This window comes from Globicephala melas, chromosome 5 (assembly GCF_963455315.2).
Source record: "Globicephala melas chromosome 5, mGloMel1.2, whole genome shotgun sequence".
Lineage (NCBI taxonomy): Eukaryota > Metazoa > Chordata > Mammalia > Artiodactyla > Delphinidae > Globicephala > Globicephala melas.
In genome coordinates, this window is record NC_083318.1 from 126,585,489 (window position 1) to 126,599,793 (window position 14,305).

At 38.7% G+C, this 14,305-nt stretch overlaps 1 protein-coding gene across 13 annotated transcripts in view; it reads right to left on the reverse strand.

The window, feature by feature from the left end:
- The window catches only part of PDLIM5 (PDZ and LIM domain 5), a 211,962-nt gene that overhangs the window by 132,004 nt on the left and 65,653 nt on the right, over window positions 1-14,305 (reverse strand). The window lies entirely within an intron of this gene.

Here is a 14,305-nt window from a genome sequence, read left to right on the forward strand (position 1 = left end):
AAGAGCAGAGCCAGGTGAAAGGTGCTGGGGTGCGGAGGTTCAGCTCATAGGCTGACCTCAGCTCCTCTGCTGTACAACTCCAACGCAGTGTCACGACTGTCACAGAGTGGTCACCGTAGGTATTTTTTACACACATCAAAAAGAAATTTTGAAATACAAAAAGAGACAAATTGTGTAGGTGGACTAACGGCTCCACAGGTTGACAGCTGGAGTTGCTTCAAACTCTAAAATACTGTGAACCTACAAAGTCTGTTCCCTATACTTGAACTTAGCCATGCATTTTAATTCAACTGAAAAACTGTTCCACAGATGAAGGTATTATTAAAGCTGCTTTAATTTACCCAGAAAATGTATACATTGGAGCTGCTAAAGGAATGAATGAGGTAATATTACCGCTAGAATATTCTGTGCGTTTCTAAAAAAGCAAATTTTTCAAAGAGCATTGACTCCTTGCTAGTATTTTCCATGGAATTTGAAATTTACTGGAATATCAAACAAAGTTAATGGCAAAAATGCTTATTTTGTGCTGTATTTGGAAAAGCAAAATGAACTTTTAGACAACATGTATTATGATGATTGTACAATAAAAATATTTTTTAAATTCCTTTGTTTAAAGAGACAGTGTAACATTGTAGAAAAATCATTATATTAGGAGGGAAACAGATCTGAGCTTGCCTTCTGGCTTACTTACAAGTTGTGTGACTTTGAAGTATTTACTTAACTTTCCTGTAAAGTACAGTGATAATATCAATATCTGCCACAATAACAGCTGTGAAGATTAAATGACTAAAGTATACAAAGTTCCTAGCTTAGTAACTTGTTGGAGTAGAACTTTAAAATTCCAGTTTCTTTTTCTTTAATATGCTTTACTTGCTAAATTCCTACTGTGTACTAAGAAACATGACTGAAATAGCATTCCTAGGAACTTTTTTTTAAGTGTTTGGTATTTTATTTTTAAATTCTAGAGTGCTTTATAATTTTCAAAAGTTTCACACACGTGACTTCATATAATCCCATAATAACCCTTTTTAAATCCCCTACCCTATACTGCCCCTCCCCCTTCCCTCGCCCCACTGGCAAACTTGTGGTTACAAGTTTGTTCTCTGTATCTGTGAGTCTTCTTCTTTTTTGTTTGTTTTCACTACTTCATTGTATTTTTTTGGAGTCCACATATAAGTGATACCATACAGTATTTGTTTTTCTCTGTCTGACTTATTTCACTTAGCATAATGCCCTCCAAGTCCATCCGTGTTGCTGCAAATGGCAAGATTTCATTCCTCTTTATGACTGAGTAGTATTCCATTGTGTATATATACCACATCTTCTTTATCCAGTTATCAGTCGATGAACACTTAGGTTGCTTCCATACCTTGGCAATTGTAAATAATGCTGCTATGAACACTGACATCCCTAGCAACTTTAACACTTTTTCCATCAGATATCTCAGAAGAAAAACTATTATCTAAAGTCCTTGGGAACATGAATATTGCTATAACCCATATAAGCTTCTATAAAGGGAAAATAAAAATGAACACTTTTCTGCATAATACTAAAATAATTCAACTGTAAATATTATATAGCAATAAAAATTACACATAAAAATCAAAAACATCACAGCAAACTTTCAATAAAGGAACAATTCACTTTAACCCCTTGGACATAACTCTTTGCCTTACTAAAGTAAAGAGGTTCTCATTAGAAAATGAAATCTACGTGAACATTACAGAATCTATGAAATCTATAAAAGAGATGTTCTATATTTCAGTGTGTCAAAGAGATTAAAATCCTAGTTTGAAAGAGGCAGTTAACTAGTTTAGCTTTCAAATACAAAAATACTTTTCTTAATTTTAAGAATAACTTAGTGACCAGACATATCCTCAGGATAACAAAAACATTCTGGACTAATAAATAATCCACTATTTCAAAACACAGTCTATATAACAAAATTCCAATAAAACAAAAGAATCTGGAAAGCCCCTCATATTCATTGTAACAGGATGAATTACACAGGAAAACAGTGCCATAAACTTCAGCCACAACAGTCAAGATAAAGGCAGACTCGATTGTAAGGGAGGTCACTGAACTCAAGATTATCATCTATGGATTTTTATTGTAATGTAGAAATGAACTCCTGCTGTATTATACAAGAAATTAAAATTCATACATACAAAAAACAGATGAATGAAAGACTTTCATATGCTTTAAATTTCAGAGCAAATGTTAATAGGGATCATAGCTGATAAAAGAAATTATTAGGACTAGTAATATTTAGAAATCTATTTATAAAGCTGGTTTACTAGGAAAATACAGCCTTTGAAATACATGAAAGAAAAAGTAAGCTGCAAAGTTCAACTGTATAAATACTCTGCTGCTTGTGCTCTGCACAGCCCTTCACTCTTGTTTACTTTCCAACTCATATAAAGCCTAAGCTATTTCAGCCTTTGAGACCCTAATAGCAACAACAGCCGCTGGAAACAGTTGGGAGTGACCTGAATTTCAATCCTTTCAAAAGCTCTCAATGCAATGGACAACATGTTTATTTTGAATTCCAAGGAGACTGCTGCCATTCAAAACACAAGAATGACCAGTCTGTCACTCTACCTCACTAATAACTCCTCGTAAATTATTTCTCAATCTGTTATGCAAAAGTAGAAAAATTACTGTATTTTTAAAAGTAGCAGTCTCTACTACTCAAGGCAATAACTATTTACTGAGTATCTTCTATGTCCAAGCCACGGTGATAGGCACTGGAGCGTGTAAAAATAGAATATTATTTCTTCCCTTCAAAAGTTGGGCATGATATTCTTTCCACTTAGGGTGCATGTTACATCTTTCTCAGCTATTTCTTTTTATACAAGGAAATAACTGTATGCTTCTCCTCTTACACTCTGAAATTAGCTTTTTTTCTTAAAATGATACTGAAGGTAAATTTGGTAGAACCCGATGTTGTGGAACCATGGGTCCTTTTAATCTGCTATAAGCCGATGTGACCAGGAGAATCTTCTCCTGTTACTCTACTCCTTCAATGGTCCTGCAGTCTGTGTCTTTCTGTCTTTGTTTCCCTCCCCATCCTCATGCGGTCTCTCCTCAGTCTTGCCTTCCCTGTGGATGTCTCTGCTCCCCTGTCTCTCTACTTCCAAATGGCTTAAATGTTTTTGGCCAGTGGTTCCCAATCTGTGAACCACATTTGAAGCAGCTGGAGGTAACAGGCACACAGTTTTAAGTTTTCACAAATGATTCATGAATTCATCTATGTACTAAACACTAAAGTCTGCTTAAATCATGTATTATATATTTGGATTTTTAAATAAATGTAGATTCTTATACATAAACGTAAAAAAACTTCCTCTTCATTTAAAACTGCAATACAATATTTACAAAATCTGCAGTTACTTTAAAAATAATTGTTATCCTAACATGGTGGGGGAAGGGTTGCCCATGAAATATTTGACATTGAAAAAAAAAGGTCCTTATTTAAGGTCAGAAACCACTGCTCTACCCTGTGAGCTCCTACAGGGCATGTGTGAGGACTTCCTTTCCCTCCCCAGCGACCAGCACAGCAACTGTTCAATTAGATGGACCTTAAACCTTTCTGTTTAAGATATAGGCATTAGGGCTAGGAGCTGTGTCTCTCCCCACCAACCCACCCTGAGGCCATGCTAATTTATTCTATTCTATTCATAGTGTGCTTGGAGATCTATGCAAATTGTACTGAACAGGTGGTTAGAGATGGGCGTGGGAGGTTCAGCAAGGAATGAGTCTTTCTGATCTGGTAACAGGGTGGATGGTGGGCCCTTCACCAAGATAAGCGCAGCAGGAGACGCAAATTGGTGACACGCAGTGTGGAGCTCAGTTTTGACCAGCTGAGCTTGAGGAATCTGTGAGACGTCCAAGCGTCAGTTTCAGTGACATGACAGCGGCAGAAGCCAGGCTCCAGTGAGAAGAGGAACGAGGGGAAGATGAAAGGAGAACGGAGCCTGGGTCCAGCAGGCTGAGCACCTGAGCTGTCTTCGGTTTTTCCCTCTTCCCTCATATCCACACCATTATTGTGGCTTTCAGAACTCCTGTTCACAAGTTCTCATTTCTCCCATTTCTCCTCTGTTTTCCACTCCAAGCCCGCAAATAGCCACATTACTGTAATACTTGCCTGACCAGTCTCCCTGCCTCACCTCTCCGCCTTCTTCCAAGCTATCTCACTAAATATTATCCAGAAAATGTCACTTTTCTGATCAAAACTTTTAATATCTCAGTGTCTAAGACTCTGCAAAGCACTATTTGAATCTAACTCTTATTCTTATCTCCATTTCCAACTGGTTCACATACTCCTCCCTACAGGTGCCTGGGGACTGGACACCTCCATCTGAGATGGCCTTCTCATCAAAGCCTAGCCCAAGATGCAGCACCTCCAGGAAGCCTTTCCGTTTCAATGAGATCTTGTCCTCTTTGAACCCCTGTTGCACTTTCTGTGTCTTCTTATCTCAATGAATGTCCTAATAAATAGATATAAGTTCATTAAAGGCAGAAATCATAAATCACTCTCTTTATATCTACCCCTTATGGCTTCTGGTCATAAGGTAAATCTAGAGAAGTCCGATGTTCAAAAATTTGGAACATTATGAGATTTTTCAACTAATTAAGTAATGACAGTGTTGATGAGAAGTTACAAGAGAAAATTATTTCTAAAAGTATCATAACACAGTCCAAAAGTTAGCAATTTAACTAATTTAAATTACTTTAAAGGGAATACACATGATTTTGGATGGGAGAGTGACAGAAAAAACACTTGTTTTGTTTGTTTGTCTTTCTGGCTTAACCCACAGTAAAGGAGAATTACACCTGCATTTTTTCCTCTAAGGAGAACAAGAGGAATCAGCAGAAAAAAGAAGACTAGGTATGTACTGGTTTCTCTTCGCTGCCATAAATTACTGGTTGAGAGTTTTTAACCAAAGCAGTAGTTAGCTGGCACTCAGCATAATGTTTGTATCCCCTCATGCTTTTAAAAAGCTTTAATTACAACTGTATGATCAAAAACCACTCACTTGACTAAACAATCCTTTCTTCTAACACTTGCATAATCATCTTTCTGACTTTCCAAGATAACTACCTACCCGACTGCCCTCTCATTTTCTCCCTATTTCCCTCCAGTCACACCCATTTTGTTGCTAAGAAACAAAATAAATATAACCTCCTGGAAGTAACCTTACAATGGATACTATATTAATACTTACTTATACTGGAGAAATAGGAAGAAAGAAGAGAAAACTTATCTCTGTTATATCCTAGGTTCTTTACATTTGTTATTTAATCTTTACAAGTTATTACTTGTAATAATCTTTACAAGTTATTACTATGCCCATTTACAAATGGTTAACGGAAACTCACTTATGTAACTTGCCTAAGATAGACAAGTGGTAGAATCAAGGTTTGCACCAAGTTTGTACCATTCCCCTTCTTTATATCTCTATTTCATGGTTTCGTTTAAAAATTCTGCACAGATGAGGGCTTCCCTGGTGGCGCAGTGGTTGAGAGTCCGCCTGCTGATGCAGGGGACACGGGTTCGTGCCCCGGTCCAGGAAGATCCCACATGCCGCGGAGCGGCTGGGCCCGTGAGCCATGGCTGCTGAGCCTGCGTGTCCGGAGCCTGTGCTCCGCAATGGGAGTGGCCACAACAGTGACAGGCCCAAGTACTGCCAAAAAAAAAAAAAAAAAAAAAAAAATTCTGCACACATGAAATGTTCTACAAATTAAAATTTTACAATAAAGCTTTAAACATGTCTTTAAATATATTATTTCCTAGGATTTTTTCCCCAAAGGATTATAACTGAAGTAATTTTTCCTTCAGAAAAATAAATAAGACTTTTATGTTAAAAAATAAAAGTTAAAAATAAAAGGGACTTCCCTGGTGGCACAGTGGTTAAGAATCCTCCTGCCAATGCAGGGGACACGGGTTCATGCCCTGGTCAGGAAAGATCCCACATGCTGTGGAGCAACTAAGCCCATGTACCACAACTACTGAGCCTGCACTCTAGAGTCCGCAAGCTGCAACTACTGAGCCCACGTGCCACAACTACTGAGCCCACGTGCCACAACTACTGAAGCCCGTGTGCCTAGAGCCCGTTCTCTCCAACAAGAGAAGCCACCGCAATGAGAAGCCTGTGCACTGCAACGAAGAGTTAGCCCTGGCTCGCAGCAACTATAGAGAAAGCCTGCGCACAGCAACGAAGACCCAACTCAGCCAAAAATTAAATACATAAATTTATATAAAATAACTGCGCACTTTCAAGAGGGAAAGTTCAGGGAAGAATTTAAAAATGCAAAATACACCCCGATGAACCTATATTCAAATTGCTACAGACTATCAAACAAGATGTACTAATTTGAGCCTTCAAGTTCATTTTCAGCAATCTTTATCCCTACTGAATTGAAGAAAAAGACACAGAAGAGAAATACTTCTCTTCCATGTCTGTTGATGGATTTGTTGATTGACAGTTTTGGTATCTTTTCCAGTCAGTGTCACATTGAGCAAAAAGTCTTAAAAACGTATTTTTTTTAATTGCTGAATCCTTAGTTACTCATGGGATGCCTACACAGAAGCCTGCTGAAGAACAAAGTCTTCAAACTTTAATACAGTAATAATTTAGCAAATATAGTCAACAGGCTTATAAACTTGGGAGGGAAAAATAAAAGATGATATTCTGACTTAGGACAGGCAACCATATATACAAGTCAGTATCCAAATGAATGCTCCTATCTAGTGACCCGTGAACCTATTTAGCCTCCTTTTTCTCTTTTACTTTTATGCTAACCTACAGGGTCTACGAAGCACATAGAAAATAATTTAGGCATAGTATTTATTACAGAATACCAACAGGTGAGTGTGAAAACAGACACTGTTGCTTACAAGTGAAAGAGTCAAAGAGTTACCCCTACTGAATTACTATCCTGTCTTATCAAATTTTATTAGGAGACTATAGTCACTAAGTCCTAGCTATAAGAAAGTGGGGAAGGAAATAGTCTTTGAACTGACCTGGGTTTGTTATGCAAGTCACATAAACCCTCAAAACCATAAATTAATCATCTGAAAAATGGGTATGTTAACTCCTTTCTCAATGGACTGATAGAAGGATTAAATGTATATGTGAAAAGACTTGCACAGGGCTTCCCTGGTGGCGCAGTGGTTGAGAGTCTGCCTGCCGATACAGGGGACATGGGTTTGTGCCCCGGTCCAGGAGGATCCCACATGCCACGGAGCGGCTGGGCCCATGAGCCATGGCCGCTGAGCCTGCGTGTCCGGAGCCTGTGCTCCGCAAAGGGAGAGGCCATGACAGTGAGAGGCCTGCATACCGCAAAAAACAGAAAAAAAGACTTGCACAAAAGAGATGTCAATGGCTGCTTGTCCTCATCCCCTTTCCTAAGCAGCACTTCTAATTTTAATGAGGGAGAGGGAGGATTAATCAGACAGTCCTTCTGGAAAAGAATTTAAAAATGAAACTAAAACCAACACAAACGATCAAACAAACAAACAGTAAAACCTATATTGCAGAAAACACATTCAAAAAGTATGTGAAATACCGGGGGGAAAAAGGAACCTGAGGTGGGATAATGTGCAACTCCAATTAAATGAAAAGGTAATTGAACTAAATGTCTTTTAATTCACATGAATTGAAACATCCCAGATACAGAACTGAAAACTTGGATTTTAAAAAAGTATTTTTTAATATCTTGCCTCTGTGCTAATAGTGAAAGAAAGAGCAGAGGTGAACTCATTAAATTTAACAGTAACAGGATGTTAAGCAATCCATTAAAATGAAACAAAAGATGGCTAATAGCTTCAGTCTGGTACCACAGCTACTTCTTTTCTTTTTGTAATTCACTGTGCCTATTAAATTATTCCAGTCTGTCATTTATTAGTAGTAGTTACCGGACCTCTGACAATTTTTCTGCTGTTTGAAGGATGAGGAAGAAGGGGGAGGCAGAGAGTACATCAATATTTTTCAAAACTCAATCCTTCTAGATCTTTCACTTCCAATCATAACAAGTTATACACTAAATGAAATTTAAGGAACCAAAGTAAATAAGTAAATAAACCCACAGATATGCCACTACTGATAATGTAAAAAACAAGGAAGATTAGAAAAGTTATATATATTCTCTGTGATTCTGAAAGGATTAATTTTAAAATATAAAATAAGGACAAGTATATAAAGTATTTTTTTATGATTAAGTTCTGTTTGAATATCCAGCTGACCTACCTTTCACCTTGAAGTCGGCAGGGTAGTACAAGTTACTTTGCTAACCTGGCATGGTTTAAGATAACTCCAGTGAAGAAAGTCCAATTTCCTGATACTCTCAGCCAAAACAAGCAAACTGACATTAGTCTGATCTAATAGCAAACTTTAGGGAACTTATCCATTTACAGCTAAAAAACCAGAACAAGAACCAGAATTTAAGGGAACTTAGAAATCACTCATGACCTCATTTTATAGTCAAGAAAATTAAGGCCCAGAAGTTCAGCACCTTACCCCAATTCATACAGTAAGTCAGTAACAAGTTTATCTATGTTATGCAAAGAATTAATGAAATAAAATGAAATAGTTAAAAATCTTATTCATAGACTCCAACTCTAATATAGTTCATAGATTTATTTGACATCAAAGCTTCAGAAAGTAGTCTTCTTCTATTATTAGCTGAAATAATGTAATTGTTAAAATGATCCACTTTGACGTGGATCAAAAGCATAGGCAAAAAGCACTTGATATTTAAAAACAAGCACACTACTATTTGCCTGTTCTCCCAAGAGGAAAAATAATTTCAAATAGAATTTTTCATTGTCCAGTTGTAGCACTCTTAGAATCAGTGCCAGTTTCAGGGGGAAAAAAATATTTTCCAATCTTTCCCAACGATAAAAGAAATCAAAATGAAATCTTCCACACCTCTATATTCATTAGATACTAGAATATAGTGAGTCAAGTCTTATTTTTTTAGGATATCAATGAGAGAGCATATGTTTGCTTTATTACATACCCCCAAATAAGACAAGATTGAAAAAAAAAGTTCCAAAATAACCTTACGCAAGCAAGTATCTTTATCTTACCTTTTCTTATCTAAACCTTATTTTAGGATTGAGGTTGGGCTTAAACAAGAGGTCAATTAAATATATATATATAATGAACAAATATATAACAATAATACTTAATACAAAAAAAATTCACAAAACAAAAACAAAGATGGGGGACTTCCCTGGTGGCACAGTGGTTAAGAAGCTGCCTGCCAATGCAGGCGACACGAGTTCAAGCCCTGGTCCGGGGAGATCTCACATGCCATAGAGCAACTAAGCCCGTGCACAACAACTACTGAGCCTGCGCTCTAGAGCCCACGAGCCACAACTACTGAGCCCACGTGCCACAACTACTGAAGCCTGCACATCTAGAGGCCATACTCTGCAACAAGAGAAGCTACTGCAATGAGAAGCCCGTGCACTGCAACAAAGAGTAGCCCCCGCTCACCACAACTAGAAAAAGCCCACGCACAGCAACGAAGATCCAACGCAGCCAAAAATAAATAAATAAATAAATAAATTTTTAAAAGATGGGTTTTCTCTGTCATAGTCTCCTGCTGGGGGTTCTTGGGTGGAGATCAGCAGAAGTGGTAATCGTCCAGTATTTCTACCGCATTAGAAGAAAAAGGCAGTGCCATGGCTATCAAGACTGGGGTGAGGCTTGGTCTGCTCTTCCTTCTAGCCCCTTTCCAATAATGAAACCACCTCTCTCCCAAATCCTGCTGTAGAGCTGGCCAAGCAGCTATAACTCTTCAAGGCTTTCTCACAACTTTCTACAGGCCCAGGAAAATTTAAAGTCGATTACAAATACTGCAGTGACGCATGGGTCCTACAAGTACTGTCCCATCTCCACTCACTTCCTGCTATCTCTCTGACCTCACTTCTGACCTTGCTGCCTTCACCCCCTCTGCTCCGGGCCCACTGGCCTCCTGACAGGACCACTGCACCAGCTCTTCCCTCTGCCGGGGACACTCGTGACCCAGATATCCAATAACCTTCTCACTGAGGCTCTCCCGACCACTCTATTTTATTTTATTTTTTTGCAGTACGCGGGCCTCTCACTGTTGTGGCCTCTCCCGTTGCGGAGCAGAGTCTCCAGACGTGCAGGCTCAGCGACCATGGCTCACGGGCCCAGCCGCTCCGCGGCATGTGGGATCTTCCCGGACCGGGGCACAAACCCGTGTCCCCTGCATCAGCAGGCGTACTCTCAACCACTGCGCCACCAGGGAAGCCCCCGACCACTCTATTTTAAATTGCAATTTCCTACCTCTGCATTCCCTATGTCCCTTACATGCTTTATTTTTCCCCAAGGCACTTACCACCTCCATGTGATATATTATACATTTTTACTTACTTGTTTGTTTATTTATTTATTTATGGCTGTGCGGCGCGGCTTGTGGGATCTTAGTTCCCTGACCAGGGATCCAACCTGGGCCCCAGTAGTGAAAGCACCTAACCACTGGACAGACAGGGAATTCCCATTACTTAACTTGTTTATTGTCTGCCTCTGCTCACTAAAAGGTCAGCACCAAGGAGGCAGGGATTTTGTTTGTTTTGCTCACTGCTGAATGTCCCCAGCATCTACAACAGTGCCTGGCACATAGCAATAGCTCAAAAAGCATTTGTGGAATAAATAAATGATGCCAAATTTGAGAAATAATGCTGGTGCCCATCAAGTATTTATTAGACACTAAAAGCACAAAACTATACAAGATGCCAAATACAAATAGCGCAAAAAACAAGGTCTTTGCTTTCAAGGAGTCTAGTTGGTGAAACACAGAGTAATTAGTTAATTACATAGGCAGTATTAGGTATGACTATTAACCAGTTAGGTTTATTTGTATATGACTCATGGAATCTGCCTTGTCATTCCTGGTTATACCTAGTGTACAATTAAACGCTGAGTCGAGTGGTATAAACTTGTCATAAGAGTTTAGAGGGGAAAAAAATGAGTAAGTTGCAATAGTAAGAAAAGACCATGGGTAGATGATGAGGTTTGATATGGGATTTGTGGAGGTGGAGGTATGTATTGGCAGTGAAAAGGTGGGTGGGCATTCCAGATGAAGCAAATTTCATGACAGGACAAAAAAGGCATGTGAGGGACAGTAAGAAACCTACCTTAAATGGAAAAATGGTATTCGCTGACGAGTAGTGATGATCTGGGGAGGACAATCTTTCTTTTTTTTTTTTTTTTTTAAACTTTTGGCTGCACCAGGCGGCATATATCCCTGACTAGGGATCGAACTATCGCTCCCTGAACTGGGAGCACAGAGTCTTAACCATTGGACTGCCAGGGAAGTCCTAGGGGGAGGACAATCTGAGTGTGCCTGGGTCACAGAGAGCCTAATCCTCTGAGCAAAGGACTCCAGTCTGGAAGGAATCTCACAGCACGTGCTATTGGTGCCCAGCTTGGGTCCTCTGGAACCCTTCGACTGGTTTGGTACATCCAGTCCCAAAGGTGCTCCCTGCATTGCTAATGGTTCATACCAGCAACTTTCTGTGGAAGTAACAGAAGCTACCTCCTAGACCTCTTCTGCACTCCTGCACACACACATATTTCCAGGACAGCTGGTGGTCAATAAGTAACGAATGAAGGGGAGAGGGGACAAAAGCCCAGTTCCCTTGCCTCAAGGCAAGACAGACTCTATGGTACAATTTTGTTCCAAAATTCCCTCCTGGGTCAAGCTGAGGCTAGACATCCGATGAAACCAAACCCTTCCTCATCTCAGTTTCTTCTTCTTCCCAATCCCGCTTGACTTATTCCCTTTTAAGTAACATGTGAAAGAACTCTCTTGATACATCATTTGCACATGAATACCATCTCAGATTCTGTTTCTAGGGAAACTGGACTAAGACAAGTCTGTAAAGGAAAATACCTAGATATTCATGAAGAAAACAGTTACACAGAGAAAATACTGTTGTGGGTCACTCAGTTTGGAAGAAGAATGCTCAGCAGTTTGGCTGGTGACAGATGGAATAAAGAGGGTAAGGTGACTGGAGGCCAATTAAGGGTGCTGTTGTTCAAACTCAGAAATAAGTGGAAGAAGAAATATTTGCTCTGATATAAGAAAGAGAGAACTTAAGAAGAAAATGGCTTTGGTATAGGGAAGAATTGATGATAACTCTTCAAAGTTTTATTTTTTCCATAAAAAACAAAAAGTCTTTCTTCAGTAGTACTGTCAATGTTATACCATGAATTCTCTTAAACGCAAATCTCTTTTAGGCTGACATTACCTAACACAAGAAGTGTTCAAAACCTTAAGGAGAATAACAATGACTAACAACAGGACTCTAAAATTCTCTCTCATAGTTTGAGTCTCTGAATATCCATATTCAGAAATACGAAGATAAGATTAAGTAGTATCTCCAAATGTTTATAACAAGTTGGTTTGTCAGATTTTGTATTCAAGTAGCTTAAAGGAATCTGTATTAGAGTCAGTAGCAGATTACTTAAATTGCAAATTCATCCAAACAGGGTAACATCTGGTTTTCATCTACTTTTATGGAACCAGAAGTGCTGTCAATAGAAAATAAGATACTGAGTCCTAGGTTGTAAAATAGGGAGCACAATGTGAAAACAAGTAGGCTACTATGAAAGAAATGATACACAGCCCAGAAGGAAAGATTATACCCTACATAAACTTTCACTTTAGAATTTGAGAAACAGCCCAACATCATCTGTATTTGTTTTGCTTTGTTGATATCTCAGACAAGTTAAGCTTCTTGACTTCTTGGTTTCCTTTCAAAATTCATACTTAGCAAAAATGCCTATGAGTAAAAATGACTATTTTCACTTAATTAGTAACAATTTTTGTGTTACATGTCTAAATATATAGAACAGAAAGGATACTATCGAAACAGGACTTTTTAGCAAGGTTATTTTTTTTCTCATTGATCACTTTTCTATGAATTAAAATGTATAGCTAATAGCTTTCAAATTTTAAATACACATGACCTTTGATTCAACAGTTCCACTGAAAGCAATTTCACACACAGACACACACACACTCCCCCAAAAGAAAACTGGTCAGAAAGTCATGCTACAACAAAGTAAATCTATAAGTCTAAGTTTTTCTAAATTTTTCCTATTCAGTTTTAAGACCAAATTGATACTCTTCCAGACAAGTACATATAATTTGCCCTGTATATATCCTTTAAATACTCCCAGGAGAGACTCCAAGAAAAAAAAGGTTTCTTAGCTATAAGTGTTAGGAAGGTATGGCATGTTGTTCCCCTCTTAAAGATTTATAATAAAGACAACAATTTACGGAAGCCTATGAGATGTTTTTGGGGAAAATGGCATTTTCCAAAATTTATAGACCAGAGAACACTTATGTAATTATCAAAAGCAAGAATTGCTTAAAACCCTCCATGACCACCTGGTAAATGATAGCTACTTCCTTATAAACCTAAAGGTTCAGAGCCATCATTCAATCACCCTCCCTCTATCCTCTCTTTCTCCTCCCTTCCCCTCAACCCAAGACACTGCAGTAGTTCTAACTTCATATTTCATAATAATCATAGAAAACTTATTCATATATAATTCTTGGTCCTTACTTCCAGATATTCTGATTCCTATCACAACTTTTTTTTTTTTTTTTTTTTTTTTTTTTTGCGGTACGCGGGCCTCTCACTGCTGTGGTCTCTCCCGCTGCGGAGCACAGGCTCCAGACGCGCACACTCAGCGGCCATGGCTCCCGGGCCCAGCCGCTCCGCGGCATGTGGGATCTTCCCGGACTGGGGCACGAACCCGTGTCCCCTGCATCAGCAGACGGACTCTCAACCACTGCGCCACCAGGGAAGCCCTATCACTATTTTTAACAAGCAATCCAGGTGATCTCAATACAGTTCAAATGTTGGGATGCTGAAAAGATCTGATATAGTACAATCAATGAGATGATTATTTTTAAATTGAAGCCAAACTGAGTTCAGAAAATTTGGACTTCAAATGAGTATATTAAAATTCTGTTTTTCTACCCAGGGAAAGAAAGGGAAAAGGACATACTAAGAAAAGCCAAATCATATCTTAAAAGAATACCCCTAATATACTGCCCAGAATATTAAGGCCAAGAGTTTTACCCCGTAACAAGAATTCTTAGGCTGCACTCCATTGAGAAATTTCAGGAATTCTTAAACTCTCTGAAACTGCACACACAATCTTTATGCGTATGTGAATACATGCCTTATAATCCAAAGCTTTCACCAATTCTCATACTGCTCAATTACCCAATTTAAAAGCCATTCTAT